The 21,199-nt window shown below is 32.4% G+C and overlaps 1 protein-coding gene across 1 annotated transcript in view; it reads right to left on the reverse strand.

Moving 5' to 3' along the window:
* LOC145252502 (kinesin-like protein KIF18A) overlaps nt 1-4,111 on the reverse strand; it is a 75,381-nt gene extending 71,270 nt beyond the window's left edge. Inside the window, exon 1 of the mRNA XM_080112006.1 lies at nt 3,977-4,111. The gene's annotated coding sequence lies outside the window, so the exon portion shown is untranslated. The remainder of the gene's footprint in view (nt 1-3,976) is intronic.
* Nucleotides 4,112-21,199: the final 17,088 nt, after the last annotated feature.

A 21,199-nucleotide genomic window follows, 5' to 3' on the forward strand; every position in this document is an offset into this window, starting at 1 on the left:
GAAATCATTTATTTCTGTGATGCATCTAAGCATGTTTACGAATTTTCATTATATGCGGAAAAAAGGACTCAATGTTCCTTGATGTTCACAAAAGCTAGAGTGCGTCCAATCAAAGGATAATCACTCCCTATGATGGAATTGATGGCTATATATCTGACCCTTAAGTTATTCCTCAGGTATTGGAGGCCCTAATGCCTGTTAATATCCATACCCTTTTCCTTGCGTCAGATGCACAAGCAGCCCTGTTGCGGGTTTTAAACAGGAAGGGTTCCAAAAAAAATATTTTTGTGGAAAATCGTATATCGGATATAAATAAATCCTTGGAGGCGATTGACCTCAGATTTGGGGTATTCCCTAAACTGAAGTGCATGCCTTCATCGGATAATCCAGCAGATCTATTAAGTACTGAAGCACTGACACTTATAAAAATTCTAAATTGTTGTTCTTTTTTCCCTTTGAATTAGATTATTTAAAACAACCTTCAAATAAGGTTGCACCTCCATGGGTAGCTGCCCTTGGCTTACTCTTAGATAAGGATGATCTGATGCGGACCAAGGGACACATTCAGAACTCCAATATTCTTCCCTTCGAAGTAAAATTCCCCGTTCTGTTAGGAAAAAATCATCATCTGACCAAACTGGTCATTAATGAAGCACACTTAATTTGCTGTCATATGGGAACTAATTCAACCCTTAGCAAATTAAGGTTTTCCGGATTTTGGATCCCTCAAGAAAGACAAGTAGTGAAGAAATTTCTCTGCAGCTGCATTACATATAAGAGGATCAATTTGCTACCCTGCAAGGCCCATCTGGGTCTCAACTGCCCTCTCATAGGGTAAATTTTGTCTACCCCTTCAAACAGGTAGTGTGGATTTTGCAGGGTTTATTTTTGTTAAATACAATGAACAAGACATAAAAATGTACATCCTGTTGTTTACTTGTATGAGCTTGCGTGCTATCCATCGAGAACTTCTACCAGACATGAGTACACGTTCCTATTAACCTTTAGCAGTTCAACTTATTTGGTGTACCTTCTCATGTGTATTCCGATAATGCCAAGTCATTCTTAGCGTCAGGCATTATATTATCAGACGTATTCATCTCTGAGGACTTTAAGGAACATTTTAAGTCTACTTTTATTAATCACCTTACCTCTTTATTCTGTTTGGCAGGGGTGGGGGCATGGGAAAGACTGATTAAAACTGTTAAACAGTTTGATAAAATTGATGGGTAGGAGGAAGGTCGGTCATTTCAAATTCCTAATCGCCCTCTTAGACATGCAAAAGGCTGTAAATGATAGGCCGCTTATGTTTATTTCTGCATCGGATAGAAGTCTTTATATTCTGACCCTAACCACTTTCTGCCAGCAGGCTATCATCCCTGCTTGCTAATCAATAATTACGGTTCTAAGGAACCGCGTCCAGATCCTCCTAATAGAACTACGCTTCTTCGTTCCCTTGAACCAAGGGACAAATTTATTAAATTTAAACATATTTGGCATAACGACTACTTGTTGTCGCTTATAGAAGTCTATGCCAACACAAGACATGACCGTCCCCGCCAACGTGTCTGTAGGCGAGATTATGTTCATTAAATCTTTAAATAAGTCTAAATCCTTCCGAAGTCTAGGCAAAATACTTAGACTAATCATTGGTAATGACGATAAAGTTCGGCCTGGAACAAGTGTGAACAAGTCCATTCACTAAAGCATCCTTTTCCCTTGGAAATAAAGGGTGATTCGGAGTTTGCATCGGTAGAATTTATGGAAGAAGGGGGCCCTTTCTTCTACCCTACTTGTTTGGTCACTAATGACGGATCAGCTCTTATGGTGTACTGCGACTTGTAATACTTGGTATCATTTCAGTTGCATCAGGGATATTCAACAGGACACCATCGGGGAGTGGGTTTGTCTGAATTGTGCAGATAAAATGTCACAATAAATTTCTTATATTCCTCAATTGTGGCCATTGATTTAAGATAAAATCACTTTCTTATTGTTAATAACTGATCTAGACAAACTAGATTTTAAATAATCATTTAACAGCAGACACATATTTAAATTCAATAATAATAATTAACTGTATTAAAATTAAGTCCCTTGGGACAACCTTTGTTACCTGTCACTTATTTGCAGTTTTAAATTACCTCATATTCTAATTAGAAAAAAGTAATGCATAATAATTACTTTTCCCTCCTTTCCTTGGCAGTGTGTAAGAAATTCTACAATTCTAAGCTGCCCCTCATTGGCTGATCGGCCACCCACTGTCTTCAATTGTCCAATCGGTAAACACTGTATGTTTTTCGAGCTGAATAAATATGTTACATTGAATAAAAACACAAAAAATATATCCAGTTTGGTAGAAAAGTAACTTATCTTGCCTTTGATAATATTTATTTGTTATATATTTGTTTTTTTGACAACTTTTTCGAATCTATGTGTACAGTAATACAAACCCTATACTTTTTAACCTTACAATTGAATAAAAAAAAAAAAACGTAATAAAACTTTAATTAAACTTGGAAATAAGATTTAAAAAATAGCGCGGATCAGTAAGTGCACTAGCACCCGATTTTCGTACTCAGCCAGCATAGTCAAAAACCTATAAAAGTCGTCATTTAAAAGAAAATTGTGGAGGTGAACCTAATCTGAAAATTTACCTTTTTATTTAATGTAACATGTCTATTCGGCTCGAAAAAACAGTGTTTATCTGTATATTTGACAAAGACAAATGGCGGCGAGCTCGCTGTTGGGTACGTTAAGTTTGGGAAAATGAGTTCAAACTAAAAATGTATACAAAATACGGTTAGAAACTCACTCAATACATGTTACCGTGAAATAGGCGGGCATATATTCGGTGGGTTTCTACATTTATTTTATATACGTTTTTTGACAACTTTTTCGAATCTCCGTGTATAGTATAACAAACCCCCATTCTTTAGAGAGTAGGATGTTTTGAAACTATTCTGTACTTTCATCTAACAATTTAATAAACAAGATACCGAAAACTTAATACTATATATGAATAAAAAAAAAAAAAAAGGTGCTAATGCACTTACTGATCCGCACTATTTTTTAAATCGTATTTCCATGTTTAATTAAAGTTTTATTATAGGGTGTTTTTTTTTTTATTCAATTGTAAGGTTAAAGTACAGAATATGTACAAAACACCCTCACCATGTTAAGAATGGCTTTTTAAATAACGTTATTATTTCAGCACGGATCAATAAGTGCATGAGTACCAGGTGTTTTGTAACTATTTTGTGCTTTCACCTAACAATTTAAATAATAATACTAGTGCAGAGAGTGATCCGGACGTAAATAATAACGTTATTATTTAAAAAGCCATTCTTAACATGGGGAGTGGAGGGTGTTTTGTGCATATTCTATACTTCAACCTTACAATTGAATAAAAAAAAAAATTAAAAAAAACTTTAATTAAACTTGGAAATACGATTTAAAAAATACCGCGGGTCACTCACTCTCTGCACTAGCACCTAAATAATATATATATATATATATAACTTGCAAATACTATTTTTTAAAAATAGCACGGTACAATAAGTGCATAAAAACTGGTTATAAGTTGAATTTTTTTTTATCTTTTCTCGTTTGTTGGCGTTTCTGTTAAATACCTTTTTATTTATTTATTTTTTTATCAAAGTTTCTCAACATTTTTCAAAGACGAGAGACGTAATAAAAAGACATTTGTTTTCTGACTGATATAATTTAAACTTTGTTAAATTAATTCACTATAAGTCTTAATTGAAAAAATAAAATTATGTATAAAAAAAAAAAAAAAACTTTCGAACAAGAATAAAAAATAATCGTTATTGAATATATATCCTTTCTTAAAAAAAACAAATAACAACTACAAAGAAAATACAAGTCCGTACTTTCATAACAACAAACAAATCAATAATTTATATTAAGTTTCAAGAAGTATTTTTTTAAAAATCAAATAATAAATAGAACTTACGTTATTTTTCTGTTTTATTTATAAAGCCTCGAGGGAAATATTGTAATGTCGTAAAAAGCCAGTGTGTAATTTTCAAATCTAACGCGACATCAAATGGAGCATTTTGATTGGTTGCTTACACACGGGCGACACCTAGTGGCCAAAATTGTCAGAAACTTTTAGAGTTAACTCCCCTTACGTGATTTTAGCGCTTCCTCTTCTTTTTTATACAAACAATTCTCTTCGAAATGTCCCCGAGTTGCTAAAAAAATATGATAGTTAATAAACTATGTGTAATGTTTTTCTATTAACCCACTCCTCTCTCTTTCTCATTTTACACCTTTATCCCCACCCATCCAATAGCTTATCCCTCTAATTCATACGTAAGCTTATGCAACAATTCAAGAAAAATTGTTGGTTTTTTCGTTCTTGAAGAATTCCAACGGGAGACAATTCAAGAAGTTCTTGAAGTTTAATTACTAGCAGGACCTGTGAAAATTTCACAGCGAACTCTTTCTTCTTTCATGTTGCCATTCTATGGATATTCAGCGTAAATGGAGACGCCCTGATATTATTATAGTTCTTTGGTTAATACTGGAAAAGTAAGCTGGCAGGGACGCCCGGCATAGCCCGGTCATAAAATACGCTTAAACATGATATTTTAATTTATGCATATACTATTATAGAGTCAATTTTCTATCGATTCTTATTATAAAGTTGTGATTTCAAAAGTAAAAAAAAAATATATATCCATATGGCTTAGGTGCATCTTGAATTAAAGCCGAAACTAAAACTTGTGAAGGTATATATATATATATATATATATATATATATATATATATATATATATATATATATATATATATATATATACTAGACTACTCGTGACCCGTTGGGTCAGTATGTTATATTAGCTATGGAATTCATGTATGAGCATGACACTTGTGATGTAAAGAAAATAGGTTTTTTTTGTGACATAACAGAAACATTTCTATGAAAGTATATTAAGATGAAAAAAGAATATAGATAGATTTCTATGAGTCGTTCTCAGGCGACTCGTTCTGTTTATTATAATTGCTTATTTTTGAAAAAAAATTTTTTACAACTACTGAATTATAAGTGGTTGGCCATACTTATAGGTAAATGTGCACTGAACGAACAGATACCATAATACTTATTATAGTTACATTCCAATTTCTGCTTCTTTTTTTTTTTTTTTTTTTTTTACATCGTTCATTTCTGTATTACGTTTAAGTTATTTTAAACCCCACTCTTCCCATGTTAAATAATGATTTCGAAATAATAACGTTAATATTTCAGTACACAGGTCATGCGCAACCAGATATCATAAACCGGAAAGTGGGTTGCATACATCGTTACAAGATCATTTGAGTTTTATAATTATATAGATATATATGTATATATATATGAGTATTGTTTTTAAAATATAATTATCCACTGACATGTGTTTTGTCATCTACAACTCATCAGATTGGCTGAATCTAGATGTCAGTGGATAATTATATTTTAAAAACAATACATATGCTGCTCCCCATTTTGGGGTACCAACTTGGTCAAAGGGAAAATGATGCCCAACTCGAATTTAGTTAAAAAATGCACTTTCGTCTAAATAACTGAATTAGTTCAAAAAGTATCGCAAAAAAAAAATTAAATAACATCCCCCCCTCTCTCTCTCTCTCTCTCTCTCTCTCTCTCTCTCTCTCTCTCTCTCTCTGTATATATATATAACTTGAGTTCCTTCAACTATAATCAAAACCAAAACTTATGAAGAAATCTTGGTAAAATTATTTATAAAAAGAAATAGGTCATAACAATTAAATGACAGTCATTCAGGAAGAAAAAAGATGAAACACACATTATCGTATTTATAGATTCTTAATTATTACTAAAGTTTGATTTTGTAAAATTTCGTGGGGGGGGGGAGGTCATCATTTTCATATAATGACCACTTTCATTCATTTCAGAAAAAAAAATATAGCTGATTTGAAGTAGTTTGTCCCACGTTGACATAATATTATTTGAATTTTTCATAAACAATTGAAGATAGTCGACCAGCAGTTTTTAGTAAAAGTGTGGTTAAAACAATCACATGTTAGATTCAACAAAAATTTGCTGCTCCAAAACTGTCAAAACTCAATTCCAAATCTCAACGCTTTGCTATCAAAAGCTCAACTTCAAATCTCAACATTCTATGGCCAAAACTCAACTCTAGAATACGATGCACCGCTGACAACACTTGCTACTCTAACATCCAAATCCAAAATCAATCCTGTCTCTGAAAAATCAGGCCTTTTATATCTAAACCGAAGCATCTCATTTGCATGTTAGGTGACAATAATTGCAATCATATAAAGAGAAAAGGCGGACATTTTTTTCCTTTTTTTCTTCATTCTTTTTGTCTACACGGAACTTTACTGACTACACACGAACAGGTTTGTACTAATTTTTTAAGTGCTTAATTACAAACGAGCAACTTATTTTGCCTTTGATAGTATTTTAGACCACAAAAAAGACATTAAATAATAAACTATATAAGTTGTTGCAGAGGATCTAAAGATGAAAATGTCAATCAACTGTACAATTAAGCAAGTAGACACAAGGTGAAGGAAGTAACTGCAATAGCAAAAAGATGGCAAACACAGATGATCGGTTACAGACGATAGGCATCAGGTTTTATTTACCAAAAGAAAGCGGTAAATTGTATGGAAATGACGGTGGTTAATCAGGATCATTTGCAGCGAGAACGAGCATCTCACAGGGTTGAAATTTAGGCATCGCAAAGGTAGGATGATGTGCCTCAGGTTGGTCCAAGCTGTATAGACAGGATTTGATGTTGGAAACTGATAGCTGAACGTTGACAGGGTACTGAATGTTGACACGTGCTAGAACTGGTAGTTGGACATCAGTGGGCACTGGAATGGGTACCTGGGCATCGATGGGCACTAGAGCAGGTACCTATATGTTATCTATACTATGGAACAGGGAGATGGATGTCAGTGGCTGGATGTGAGTGAGTACTGGAAACTGGTAGCTAGACATCAGTGCACACTGGAACTGGTAGCAGGACGTTGATGGAGCTGGATGGATAACTGGACGTTAAGAGGTGCTCGAACTGGTGGCTGGAACCGCTGAAGCTATAGGAAGATGCAGAGGTGAGCTGGATTTGCTGGAGTCGTTGGAAACTGCAGGAGTGAGCTGGAGTCACTGGAGTTGGTGCTGCAGGAAGGATGAGTTGAAGCAGGAGCGGGCTAAAAGGGCAGGCTGTGAGGGGAGCCCTAGGAGTTTCTAGAAGCCAACTGGAGCTCCCAGGCCAAACTGAAGATTTGCCTTGAAGTTGCTGGCCTCATAGAAAGGTGTTCACATTACAGAAATTGGCTCATTAAACAAACAAATGACTATAATTAATTTCAGGTCCGTAAAAAATCCAATCATTTGAGGTTCCTAGCGCTGCTCTGCAACTTTTAGCTTCAGAGGAGATAGAGTTTGAAAATATGGAGACAGATAGACAAACAGACAGACAGACAGACATATAGCCTTTTATATATTAGATTATATTTTATACAATTATATATAAGAGGTGTTCCAAAAGTAAGATCTCCTATTTTTTAACACAAAAACTAAAACGTTGAAGGGCTATGAAGATGGGAGTGGTACCATAAAAATAGGCGACCTTTTGTGCTCCAGAATTTATTTTTGTACAAAGTCACCACTGTTCCCAATGCATGTTGGCCACTGATGAATGATGGCTCAATCTTAAAAGTCTGGAATGTATTTTGTCACGCACATATCTATCACCACTATGAAATCAACAAACTCATCTCCTAACTGTGCTGACATCAACTTCATCGACCTTGTAAACGTTCAACAGGCGCTGATGAATGTTGATTGGTTCAATTTTTTTTCTGCATGGAGGAATTCAATGACACATTTCTGCTTCTGATACACATCCATGACAGAGGTTGCTTTCTTAGAGTCCCACACCGTTAATATGTGCAACAGAGAGATTAAACTTTAAGGTTATGAATGCATAAGGTTAGTCATCATAACAATGAAATTTGCAATCCCATCTGATCAATTCAGGCAGAATAAAAAATAGGAGCCATTACTTTTTGAACATCCTTCATATACATATATATGTGTGTGTGTGTGTGTGTGTGTGTGTGTGTGTGTGTGTGTGTGTGTGCATTTATTTTATTTTTCTTCTCATTTCATTTGGTGTCTTTTAATAACTCCTACTGATAATTTAATTCTTAACTAATAACTTGTACATTTCAGTTGACCCCTTTTTTGCTCTATACTTTTGGCGCCTCTTAACGTCATCTTGTCTGGGTCATTTTGACATTGGCTTTTCTATTTTAAAATTAATTCAATCACCATTCAATTTTTTTTTTCTTCTTCTTCACTCATTTTTCTTAATTATGCCTTGCCTCGGTAGATGAGTTTTAAATTACTTCCATTTTTTTACGCACATCTTATATTTCTTTTAATAATATTATTGGAATTCTTTCCCCTTTTCCTTGTACCTATTTGTGAATTATTCCACAGATTTCCACCTTTTGCATTATTTTGGACCATCTTCCAATTACGCAATTCCCTTGGAATTTACTTGTGCGAATGGAAATTTAAATAACTTTCTTGGATTTGCATTTTTGGATTTTACCGTCATTGGATACTTTATCCATTCACGTGAAATCACTTTTTTTTTTCACCCTATTCCCTCTGCTTCACTTTTTGTTATCAAGTAAGATCTTTGACTTACTTGTAGTTTCATCAAATACTTTTGCAAGCAAAATCCGATCCTGCATTTTGCTAAATCTTACCCTCTGATGAGAAGGAAAGTATTTCTTGTAAACTGCACGGGTTAAGGACTATCCACTTATTTTCAAATTAAATATGTTTTTTTAACTCTTTTTCAAAGTGTTTTTTAACATGTTTTTTTTAACTAATTGCTCTTAAAAAATATTTAATAAATGTTTGAATAAAATATTCAAATATTTAATAAATACAATTAATTAAAATAGCAAAAGAAATAAGAATATAGAAATAAATAAAAGGGGCGATGTAAATAAACCAAGGGCAGGTAACTTTTTCAACACTCAGGTGAGCATAACAAAAAATACCATCGCTAATAATAATAATAATATATATATATATATATATATATATATATATATATATATATATATATATAAATTATACTGTTATGCATTAGGACTCTATGCCTATAAATAGAGATTATGTTAACTAGTGCATTACATTAAGTGCATGTCAGGACAACCTAGCAGCTGACGGAAATAGATCCAGTGCAGTTGAGGTGATTGATGTGAGAGTTCAAAGGCCAGCTCCCTAGTCAAAATGCCCTAGAAAGTCAGGTGTTGAATAATATTACAGAGAAATTTCATCACATGTTCATGGGACAAAATAGTTTTCTAAAACAGTTTGAGTCAGGGTAGCAAAAAGACGTGCCCAACAATGTAGAGATATAAGTGAATATATTCATTCATTGACCATTTTAAGGATAAGTAAAAAAAAAAAAATTAAAAAAATGAGTAAGAAGGAATTCATTTTAACCTCGCTTTTAGTCTCTCCCCTTGTAAACAGAACTTCTCTTCCTAATAAAACCTTTGAAATCACAAGTCTTTATTTATTTATTATTATTTTTTTTTTGCATGAGTTTTATTTGCTTAAATTTAACAGCTGATCAACAGTCAATACATGATGCAACCATACAAGAAACAGCTTACTACTTCTTTGTCGATTTTGCTTCCCTTTCCCATGTTCTAAAACAGTTTGAGTCAAGGCAGCAAAAAGATAAGACGTGCACAACAATATAGAAATATAAGTGAATATGTCCATTCATTGACCATTTTAAGGCTAAGTAAAAAAAAAAAATTGAGTAAGAAGGAATTCATTTTAACTTCTCTTCTAGTCTCTCTCCTTGTCAAAAGAGTTTCTCTCCCCAATAAAACCTTAGAAAGTAAAGTCCAATTCATAGAGTAGAACAACTGCTATTATGTTTGTAATAAAAAAAAAAGTCTCTCACTATAGTCTAAAACAAAACGTCAGCCATTACAATGGCCAAAAGTGAGATAAGTATATCCCTTTTATTGGCAATCTTCAAGATGTTTACCTCTATGGAAAATGCAATCCACCACCCTCCACCCATTTTCCTTAAAATTACTTTTAACTATAAATACTCAATGAATTTTCGTAATTTTTTGATATATTACTATTTTTGACATGACGACTTAGTAAATAGTTCTCAAAGGTCAAATTTTTTAACTTTGACCCCTTAACAGCCAAATTTCTGGCCGAAAACTGATTACAAAGATTTCCCCAAATCTCACTACCCTGTATATCAAATTTCGAGTCTGTAGACTGAAGGGAAATACATAACATGTTTTCTTGAGGCTGATAGTAAGTCCGAAAGCTTTACAAGCTTCTGATAAATTGTCCGTATTAATGTGTGTGTCTGCTTCTGAATGTGAAACAAGGTCTGCATCATCTGCATATAAAAGTTCAAGAACAAGGTTCTGAAAAAATGGCTTGTTATTTTCTGCATGACAGCTAATGTATGGAGCAAATTTTCAAATCAATAAAATATGCCCAAATTTGCCTACATTTGTATTAGGACCCTATACCAGTAAGTAGAGACTATGTTAACTAGTATAAATTTTGGTGTGGATTACATAAAGTGCATGTCAGGATAACCTAGTAGTTGACAGAAATAGACCCAGTGCAGCTGGTGTGATTGATGCGAGAGTAAAAAAGGCTAAATAAAAAAAACTAAGTAAGAAAGAATTAATTTTACCCTCTCTTGTAGCAGGAATTAATTTTAGTCTCTCTTTTAGTCTCTCTTTCCCCAACAAAACCTTGGAACCCCCAACAAGTCTCCATTGTTTCTATGCATGAGTTTTATTTACCTAAATAACTGAACAACAGCTACTAGACAACGCAACCATATAGGGAACAGCCCACATGGAAAAGTGACGACCACGCACGTATGTAAAAAAGGCTTTTATTTAATTGAGTTGTGTTTCTTCATCATTCACTAGTGATAATAATGTACTTGTGAGCATTTGTGTGAAAAGGCTAGGCACTCCTCTTCATTTAACGTTTGTTCTGTTTAATGAGAAAATGTTACAATACTAAATACAACTAAAACGGAAGCCACTTACCTGCCAATTTTCACATACTTTAACCTTTTTTATAATAGATTTTATGCTGAAAATCATCTATGTACATTACAGTTGCACACATTACATGATTTTAAGGTATGCTCCATTCATGATTTTACTTAACTGTTTTATTTTTAGAGGTAGGTTCAGTTCACTATGTTAGTTTAAAATAAATTGATCTTAAATACAAGAGAATATAAGTTCGTCTGAGGGTTAATTTATGTTGAACTTACATAGCAAACTGACTTCATTCATTCATTGAAATATTAAATAAGTAATTAAATTTTCTTTTTATAAGCTTAATATTCAGTAATTTTTGCATTTTAAAAGTCCGGTGTTCTGGATTAATAAGTCCATGTGTCAATTGAGATCAAACATGGTGATAGTTGCTTGTATCATTTCAATAAATCAACATTTTAATTACTTGTTTGAAATCAAATTATTCTTCCTACTATCATGCTATCCAAGTAATTTACATGAATAAATGTGTTGTTTAGGTAATTATAGTAAAATTCTCCCATTCTAACAATCTTCCTAGTCGGAATACATATTTTTTAAAGGAAACAATATCGAATTACTTTTTTTTTTCTAGAGAAAATGCTGCGGTAATGTACAAAAAGTGGCTATTCAAAATAAAATATTTATTTTTCTGGAAGGAATGCATTGATGAGAAAAATTGAGAATCCGATTAATTTACTTTATTTTATAGATATATTATTTTTCTCGTCTATTAATCTGATAATATTTTTCTTTTTTTGCTTTTGTTGAGTGCATAGAAATTAGTTTTAATTGCAAATCTGACACATCAATAAAAGGGAAGCAATGGCCGGATATTAATTGGCCGATTGTCTTGACAGTTGAATACAGCAATCAACAAAAAGAATGAATAAATAAAAATCTATTTGAGCGAGAATTGAATCTTCAAGAAATGATGAATAATTTAATTTTTAATTTTATTATTTTGCTTGACAATCCCAAATAGAAAACTTAAGAGATGACATTTGTTTAAATATTCTATGAAAAATCAAATGAAAAAATTAAATGAAAAAAATCAAATGAAAAAATTAAATGAAAAAAATCAAATGAAAAAATTAAATGAAAAAAATCAAATGAAAATATTAAATGAAAAAAATCAAATGAAAATATTATGTGAAAAAATTAAATGAAAAAAATTAAATGAAAAAATTAAATGAAAAAATTAAATGAAAAAACTCAAATGAAAAAATTAAATGAAAAAAATCAAATGAAAAAAATTAAATGAAAAATTAAATGAAAAAATTAAATGAAAAAAATCAAATGAAAATATTAAATGAAAAAAATCAAATGAAAATATTATGTGAAAAAATCAAATGAAAAAATTAAATGAAAAAAATTAAATGAAAAAAATTAAATGAAAAAACTCAAATGAAAAAATTAAATGAAAAAAATCAAATGAAAAAATTAAATGAAAAAAATCAAATGAAAAAATTAAATAAAAAAAATCAAATGAAAAAAATTAAATGAAAAAAATCAAATGAAAAAATTAAATGAAAAAAATCAAATGAAAAAATCAAATGAAAAATTAAATGAAAAAAATTAAATGAAAAAAATCAAATGAAAAAATTAAATGAAAAAAATCAAATGAAAAAAATCAAATGAAAAAATCAAATGAAAAAAAATTAAATGAAAAAAATCAAATGAAAAAAATTAAATGAAAAAAATCAAATGAAAAAATTAAATGAAAAAAATCAAATGAAAAAATTAAATGAAAAAAATCAAATGAAAAAAATCAAATGAAAAAAATCAAATGAAAAAATTAAATGAAAAAAATCAAATGAAAAAAATCAAATGAAAAAATTAAATGAAAAAAATTAAATGAACAAAATCAAATGAAAAAAATCAAATGAAAAAATCAAATGAAAAAAATTAAATGAAAAAAATCAAATGAAAAAAATTAAATGAAAAAAATTAAATGAAAAAATTAAATGAAAAAAATTAAATGAAAAAAATCAAATGGAAAAATCTTACAGATAAAATGACATACATATTTTTTAGATAATCTCCACTATTTCTAATTTAAGCATGACAAACCAAAGAAAATCTTTATCTGTGCCTAAACCTAAATGTAGATTCCATGAACAAAGCTTCTTTCTTAGAACTGCACGCCTTCCGTTTTCCTGCTTTCCGGCTGACTACAATATGGTTGTCTTCAAGTCTAACGTAAATAAGTTCTTGATGAGCCGTTCCATATAAGTTAACAAATTTACCAAATTTTCATTACTAATGATTACTATATTTTCCAATTTCTACTGTACACTCTTTAACCCTTATCCTTGAGTGGCCTCTTGGCCTTGATAATGTGGTGATGCCTATGTAAAAAAAAAAAAAAAAATTTCAAGTTCAGGACTAAAGAAAATTATATTTTAAACATAAGTGTGGCATAAAATTATATTTTAAGTTAAAATGTGACAGACAAAAGCAAATGGTATTTCAAACTTGTTTGACAGACCAAATAAAATATTTAAAGTTTAAGTGTGACAGACCAAAGAAGACATATCTAAAATTTATGATATAATCATGAACACAGACACACATATGTACACAGAAATGGAATCCGAACAGGAAAATATAACGTCAATAAACCTGTGAACCAAAAAACGTCTACTGTTGTTGTTAATTTATTTATTTATTGCGGACTATTATCCTCACCTTTTAGATGTTGTTTCACGATGTTTCGGCCAACTATTCCTCTGGCCTTCGTCAGGTGGTAATGTGAGATGACAACAACTATGGAAGGCAGTAATTGCTGAGGATGCAGTTAGGAAATTCGGAGTCCCTATCCCGTCGCGGTTACCACCTGATGAAGGCCAGAGGAATAGTTAACTGAAACGTCGTGAAACAACAACCAAGAAAGATGAGGATAATAGTCTGCAATAAATAAATAAATTAATAAATAATACTCATTTCAATAATGAATTCCAATTAAAATAATATATATCTAATATTGTTTTTTTTTATGAAAGATAAGATCATGAGGAAGTATTAGACCTGTGAAGTTAGTTAGCCATGCTATGTAACACGTGGTTGATGGCCTGCAACGATCTTTGCTAGCTTTACCTGTTTCTCACCAACTATACGGCCCTGTCGGTGGGGCATTAGAATACGCCGACTGCCCCCCTGCAGAAGGTAAAAGTCCCTCAATGGGGGTCCTGGATATGACCATAAACTATATCCAGTGGTGAGGCCCCAGCTTGTGGGCTTTGGGGAGTGTGGAGCCACCCTTTAATTACCATTGCTTCCAGGTCCACTCTGACCTGGAGTGGTAGTACCTGTTAGGGTCCCAACTATGGGTTAAATAGAAACTGACGTGAAAACAACAAATATACTCTATTAAAAAAAAATTTCCTTCAAAATCTTTGGATTCGGCAGTAAATAACCCGAAAAGGGTTGATATGCCGTAAAACAAAAACAACCAAGCAAACAACAACTATAAACACACACACACACACACACACACACACACACACACACAAATACACACACACACACAAATAGACACACACACACAAATACACACACACAAATACACACACAAATGCACACACAAATACACACACAAATACGCACACACATACACAAATACACACACAAATACACACACACAAATACACACACATATGTACACAAAAGGCAGTCCTCTCAAACACTTTGTCCATATTCTGTTCACTACAGCAGAATATTCCAACTAATTGATTAATTAAATCACAAGAAATGCAGCGTTCATTAATTGTATCAATATTACACGTCAGTTACATATACACCTTTTCAGCACATTTTTCTCAGAAGTTCATTCAACTGAAATGCACAATACTCTTTCACTGACTCACTGCATTCGACCATTCAACACTTTTCTTTTTCCGATTCGCTGGAAAAATCAATCATTCAAGAATTCCCAAGTTCACTAGAATATTGATTTCCTGTTTTTGACCAACTGTGAAGACAACAAACGAATCGCTGTTATTTTCCAGTCTACTGTGAAGACGATGAAACTACCTATTCGAATCTTTTAATGCAGAATATTTCCTAATGATAATTACAGGGTGGAACGATGAAGTTGTCGCCATAAAGAAAACAATGTTACAGCTTTATTTAAAACTTTTATTGAAGAAATTAATTTTATTGTTCTGCCATGTAGTTCATGTTATTTATATAGCCACATTCCAAATATATATCTACAGAAATGAAAGAGAAGGTTGAGCAAGAATATCTGAGAATAACAAGAAAACTCTTAGAAACTAAATTATATATATCAATAGGTCAAGTAGTTGCCAAGAAAAAGTGGCACAGACAGACAGTCTAAGATAAATATAATGTAGACATCTCTTTGGATTCTCAGATGATACCTACATTTGGGAGTTCTGGAAGCAGACTTCGGCAAATCTACAGAAATGAAAGAGAAGATTGAGAAAAAAATATCTGAGAATAACAAGAAAACTCTTAGAAACTAAGTTATATAGTAGAAATTTACTAAAATTTACTAGACAGTATTACTAGTAAGATATTCAAAGAAACACAATGCAACAGATTGGTAATGAGCAACAAAATTTGTATTAATCTATGCAACATTGTAGATATAAAGAATATTGTAAGTATCAATTATAAATTGTGTGTATTATATTTGTTAGTGTGTGTTACGTGAGAACCAGAATCAAAATAGTTTATTTCCTAACCTTATGATAGAATGCAGTTATTTCATGAACTGTTGGTTTACGACTGTTGTGTTGTGGAACAACAGTGAAAATAAAGACAATAACATCGAGGTTCGGTTAAGGAAAAAGTGTATTAACAATAATGTACAAAGATAGAAAAGCATGTATATCTGCTGGGCACTTGGCTAGCAATTGAAGTGCAGTCGCATCTCTCTCACCGGTGTTGGAATTACTAGCGCTATTTATAGTGCTAATCGGTTCTTTTCTTGGCTGTTCATTTACTTTTACTGCAAATTTTGCTACCGCTTTTGTACACCTTCCCAACCCGCCTGAGAAAACGTCTGGAAAATTCTCTTTTAACTCTCTCTTAAGTTTTTCTGCCTCCATATCCGAATCCTCAACCTTTTGGCAAAATGAGCTTAAAGGCAGATCCCATAGTCTAAACTTTTCGAACAGATCACTTCTAAAGAGGTTGTTTGATTTTCGTATGACAAAAATTTTTGCTTTTTCGGCCCTGTTCTGGAAAAAAATATTCCTCAATAATTCTCCTTCGAAGGTAATTTTTTCGCCACTGACGCTTCTCGCTATTTTATGTGATTTAATCATAGTGGGCCTCCCATACCTCTTCCATGTCTGTACATTAATAATGGAAATGTCAGACCCACTATCAAGCTGTAGCCTTACTTTCTTTTTAAACATTTTGACCTATACATATTTACGGATATTTCGTTCCTTAGGCTCAATTTTCATAAGTTTAATGGATGTCTTTCTACCAGATTTTTTTCTACAATGCGGTGCTTTATGCCCTTTCTGATGGCAGTTGTTACATTGTTTGAATTTGTAGGGACACTCATTGTACCAATGTTTATTTCTACACCTCCAACATGGTCCAGGTGGATCTTTTCCCTGTTTCTTTCTCTGATTATTTTTGAAGTCAAATTTTTCTTTTGAGGAATCTTTTTAATATGCGACACTCCGCTTTCCTCTATGTCACAACTGTCTTGTTTCAACACAATAAACCGTTCACAGTCTTCCGCTAAGTTTTGTAGTTTTAAATTCGGTTCGTTTTCGAGTTTATTTAAAACACAACACCTGATTTCAGCGTCTTTATTTAAGACTAGCCCTTGCACAAATATTAAACATTTAAAATTATCTGATGATAATTCCTCCAGTTTAAAATCGCCGCAATGCTTGTTCACTATACTTGCATAAGTAGTGTAGTCGTCTTCCTCTCTTCTAATAACATTCATACATTTATATCGCCTATGGAAAAGAGACGTTTTTGCAGAAAACAGTTCTGTAAGTAGCGTAACTGTTTCTTGGAAGCTCAACTAACTGGGGTTTTTTTAGGAGAATAAAATTCACGAGCTTTGTATGTTCGGCTGTTCCCAATTTCCTTAGCAAAAGCCTAACTTTTTTGCGTCTGACCAGGTACCACAATCCGATATAAAAATATTCTAATATTGTCTATAGTACTGGACGAAAGTGACCTCGTCTTCTGGATTATAATTGAAATTTTCAATAGCAGCCCACAGCAGCTGTTTGAGAAAATGCATTATGATTATCATCCACTTTAGTTGTTGCCTCCAGAATTTTTCTTTGTTCCTCCTGTGTTTTCATCAATATTTCCTCAGAGTTGTTGAAGCACTTTTTCTTCAAATGCTTGTTTAAATCTCTCTTCTCTTTGAAGAATTAGCTGCTTTTGCAATGCGAGATTTTGCTCTGCCTAGAATTGGAACAATTCCAACAGTGAATCTTTGAATTTCGCATCCATCATACAAATTCAATTTACAATTTATGCTTGTATTAAAGAAATATTCCTTAGTAAAAAAAAAATCAACCAAGTTTTCTTTCCCAATTCTTTTGTTTGAAGAACAACAGTTTAGCAGTCCTTTTGTAACTTAATTTGTTGAACGCTATATTTCTAGTCTTACTAGAAACAATCCAGCAGAATAACATTTTTTTTTATTTGCACGTGTTTTTATGTAGCAAAAAATAAAATCTGCCGCTTTAAATATCTGACGAATTCGTATGGGAAACTTTTAGTTTTTTTTTGTTTTTTTTTACCTCTTTGCCTTTTGCAAAAAATGACTTGATTCTTTACATGTTTGCTAAGCACAAATGACGTATGCAAATAATTATTTTTCATGGTCTGTCTCTTCTCTTGACAAAGTCAAGCATGTTTTTTTTTTTTCAAATCCCAGATATTATCAAAATAACAATAAGCTTACACGGTATTTGCTAGTTGGTTTTGGACATTTAACTTTGCAGAAGAAAATTCTTACTGTAGGAAAAATTGCGTCTGATGAACCCTTTTCCCTTTTCTAAAACACTTGGTAAGTGTGTTCAATTATTAAATAGTTGACAACATTCGCGTTTTTCGCTGTAGATTTTTGGTAGCAAGTTTTTTCCCAAATTACTATCGTAGTAATTAATTCGCTGTTAATCCTTGCATATCCAAATATCTGTTGAAATGACGAAGGTGTTCTGCCGCAAAGATTTTATGAATCTTTATTTAAATCACTTTTAGTGATTCTTTGCAGTGATGGTCGTTTCGATTCCTTGTCACCAATCTGTTGTGTCATGGAACAACAGTGAAAATAAGAACAATCAAATCGAGGTTCGGTTAAGGAACAAGTGTATTAACAATAATGTACAAAGATAGGAAAGCGTGTATATCTGTTGAGCACTCGGCTAGCAGTTGAAGTGCAGTCGCATCTCTCTCACTGGTGTTGGAATTACTAGCGCTATTTATAGTGCTAATTGGTGTAAATTTCTCTGTTACAGGGAAGGCCGGTACAACAACGACAATCTGAAAACTCCATTTATCGACGACAAAATCTCATCCCAATTCTGTAGAAGCACTGTATCAGAATCAGTAATTGTATCAGAATTGGTAATTGTATCAGAATCAGGAAAAATATTGGAATCCTTCCATCACTAGTAAATAAACCATACTGTCATCTGAATTATTATTGTAGCTTAAAAGTCGCAACATCTTATAAACAATCTCAAAACCAAGCTAAAACCAAATACTTTAACTTCATCTCTTGTGGCAGACTTACTACAAAAATACTCACAAGTTTGAAAATCTTGTGCCTAGCTTTGAATGTGTGACGTCAGTCATGTGACTCACTATTTCATCCTCTTTCACACAAACACTCTAGACAAAAGAGACGTTCATTTGTTTTCATCAGAACCCTTTAGTGTGACTAGTATTTTTCCCATCCTATACTTCTTATGTATCAATTCTTTACACAGATCTATACACAGATCTCGCTCACATTGCACACCACATAACTCTTATGTGAATTTTTTAAATTATTCAAAATACTGTTTTCAATGTTGGATGTTATTTTCATATTTCTAAAAGATTTTTTTTTTTTATTACATCTTCACGCCAAACAAGGCACATTGCCACTTTGTTGTAGGGAGCTACTATCAGGGACATAGGCATCAGGGGTACTGTGTAGGGAGTTGGACAGCAAGCTGTCGGTTCACGTTACACTTGAATTTCTGCATGTCAGTACAGTTGGGGAAGCAGGGACCCGGAAGAGAATTCCAAAGTCTAGCTGTTCTGTGAAGAAACTACTGGAGTAGAAGGCTCTCTTACATCTAGGGATCTCTACTGTGTAAGGGTGGTCCTTTATTTCATCTTCGACCGGTCGGACATGATTTTATCGCAAGGATTCAAAGTTGTTACATGGTTATTTCTTAAACCCTCTCACTTCTAGAGGGTGCCTTGATTCCAACGGAGAATCGGTCTGAACCTCTCTGCTTCTCTCCGACTCTTCTCCCAGACTGCATCTAAAACTTTACCTATATTGAGAACTTGTCACGTCATCGCATGATTAAACATGTGCTCATAAAGCACGTTGGATGACATGCGTCACGTTGCCAAACTTGACATGACCCCGAGTTCAGTAACCTATTTTTCAAATAACATGTTTACAATTTTCAATTGACGATTAAATGTTTTCAATTATATTTCACTCTTTGTGTATACCAATTCTTTTTGTTTAGAAGCTCGATGTATGTTAAATATTACAACAGAGCATATATAAAAGAATAATGATGGCTGCCAGAACAAACACACGATGTTAAGTCTTCCATTAACTTTTTTTCTTCTTGCAGCATATTTTCATGCATTTTTTCTACATAAGCAACGAATTTCTAATTTTTCTGAAGAGTATATGCATGTAAAAAGACGTTATTGACATAATAATTTGTTTCTGCATAAAGAAACGAATCTGCAAAATAAATGTACCAAAATTTTAACATGTTTGTGGGGCCGTTTTGCATGAAAAATAACTATTTGGATCTTGCAATACTGTTATTCTTATATAAAATTGGTTGAGAGATTCCAACGAGAGAAAAATGTATATTTAAATAAGAAGTCACCAACAATTGCTATGTACTTTTTAACATTATTTTATTATTCCATCTTTTGATTTTTCATATGAAAAGGTATCATATTTAGATCATTGTAATAATGTTTTGAAATAATTTCAAAACATTATTACAATGATCTAAATATGATACCTTTTCATATGAAAAATCAAAAGATGGAATAATAAAATAATGTTAAAAAGTACATAGCAATTGTTGGTGACCTTTCTTATTTAAATATATATATGTGTGTGTGTGTGTGTGTGTGTGTGTGTGTGTGTGTGTGCGTGCGTGTGTGCGTTCGCGTGTGTGTGGTTGCATGTGTGGGCATGACTCAGAGGCTAAGGAATGAGGGTGGAGAGTTGTATGTTGTAATTTCGATTCTAACTGATGGCACCCAAGTCAAATATATATTTTTTTAGTTTTGATCTCACTACTATATATTAGGTTCAATATAATAATCGGTAGAGAATTGTCTCTGTAATAATAAATACGTAATGTTCATGAATTAAAATATCATATTTAACTATTTATGATCGGAATTATTATGTATATGATTAAAAAAATATTTATTGTTAATTTTAGTTACTTTAAAGGGTAATAATAATGTGATTGTCTTCAAATTGGAAAACTAATAAAGTTCAATAGTTAAACCACCACTGAGAATTTTTATATTTCTAAAACTTGCCTTCATTATTGTCCATAGTGCTTGAAAAAAAGTTTGTTTATGACAACAAACGAAATCTTCCACTCTCTGAGACAGATGGCAGCATACTAAATATAAACAATGGACAGTTGCAATCTGGAGGTATCTGCCAGATACTGAACTAATATGTATAAGGTGTGTTTGAATCTATTGTCACTTTATTTATGCTGTTATATCAATTTATTTACGTCTGAACGAATTAGTCCAACCAGGTAATAAATATCTTATAACCAGGCAATGCTTGGTGACCTGCTAGTTTATA

This window comes from Euprymna scolopes, chromosome 29 (assembly GCF_053919585.1).
Source record: "Euprymna scolopes isolate OS-2025 chromosome 29, ASM5391958v1, whole genome shotgun sequence".
In the NCBI taxonomy this organism is placed as follows: Eukaryota; Metazoa; Mollusca; class Cephalopoda; order Sepiida; family Sepiolidae; genus Euprymna; species Euprymna scolopes.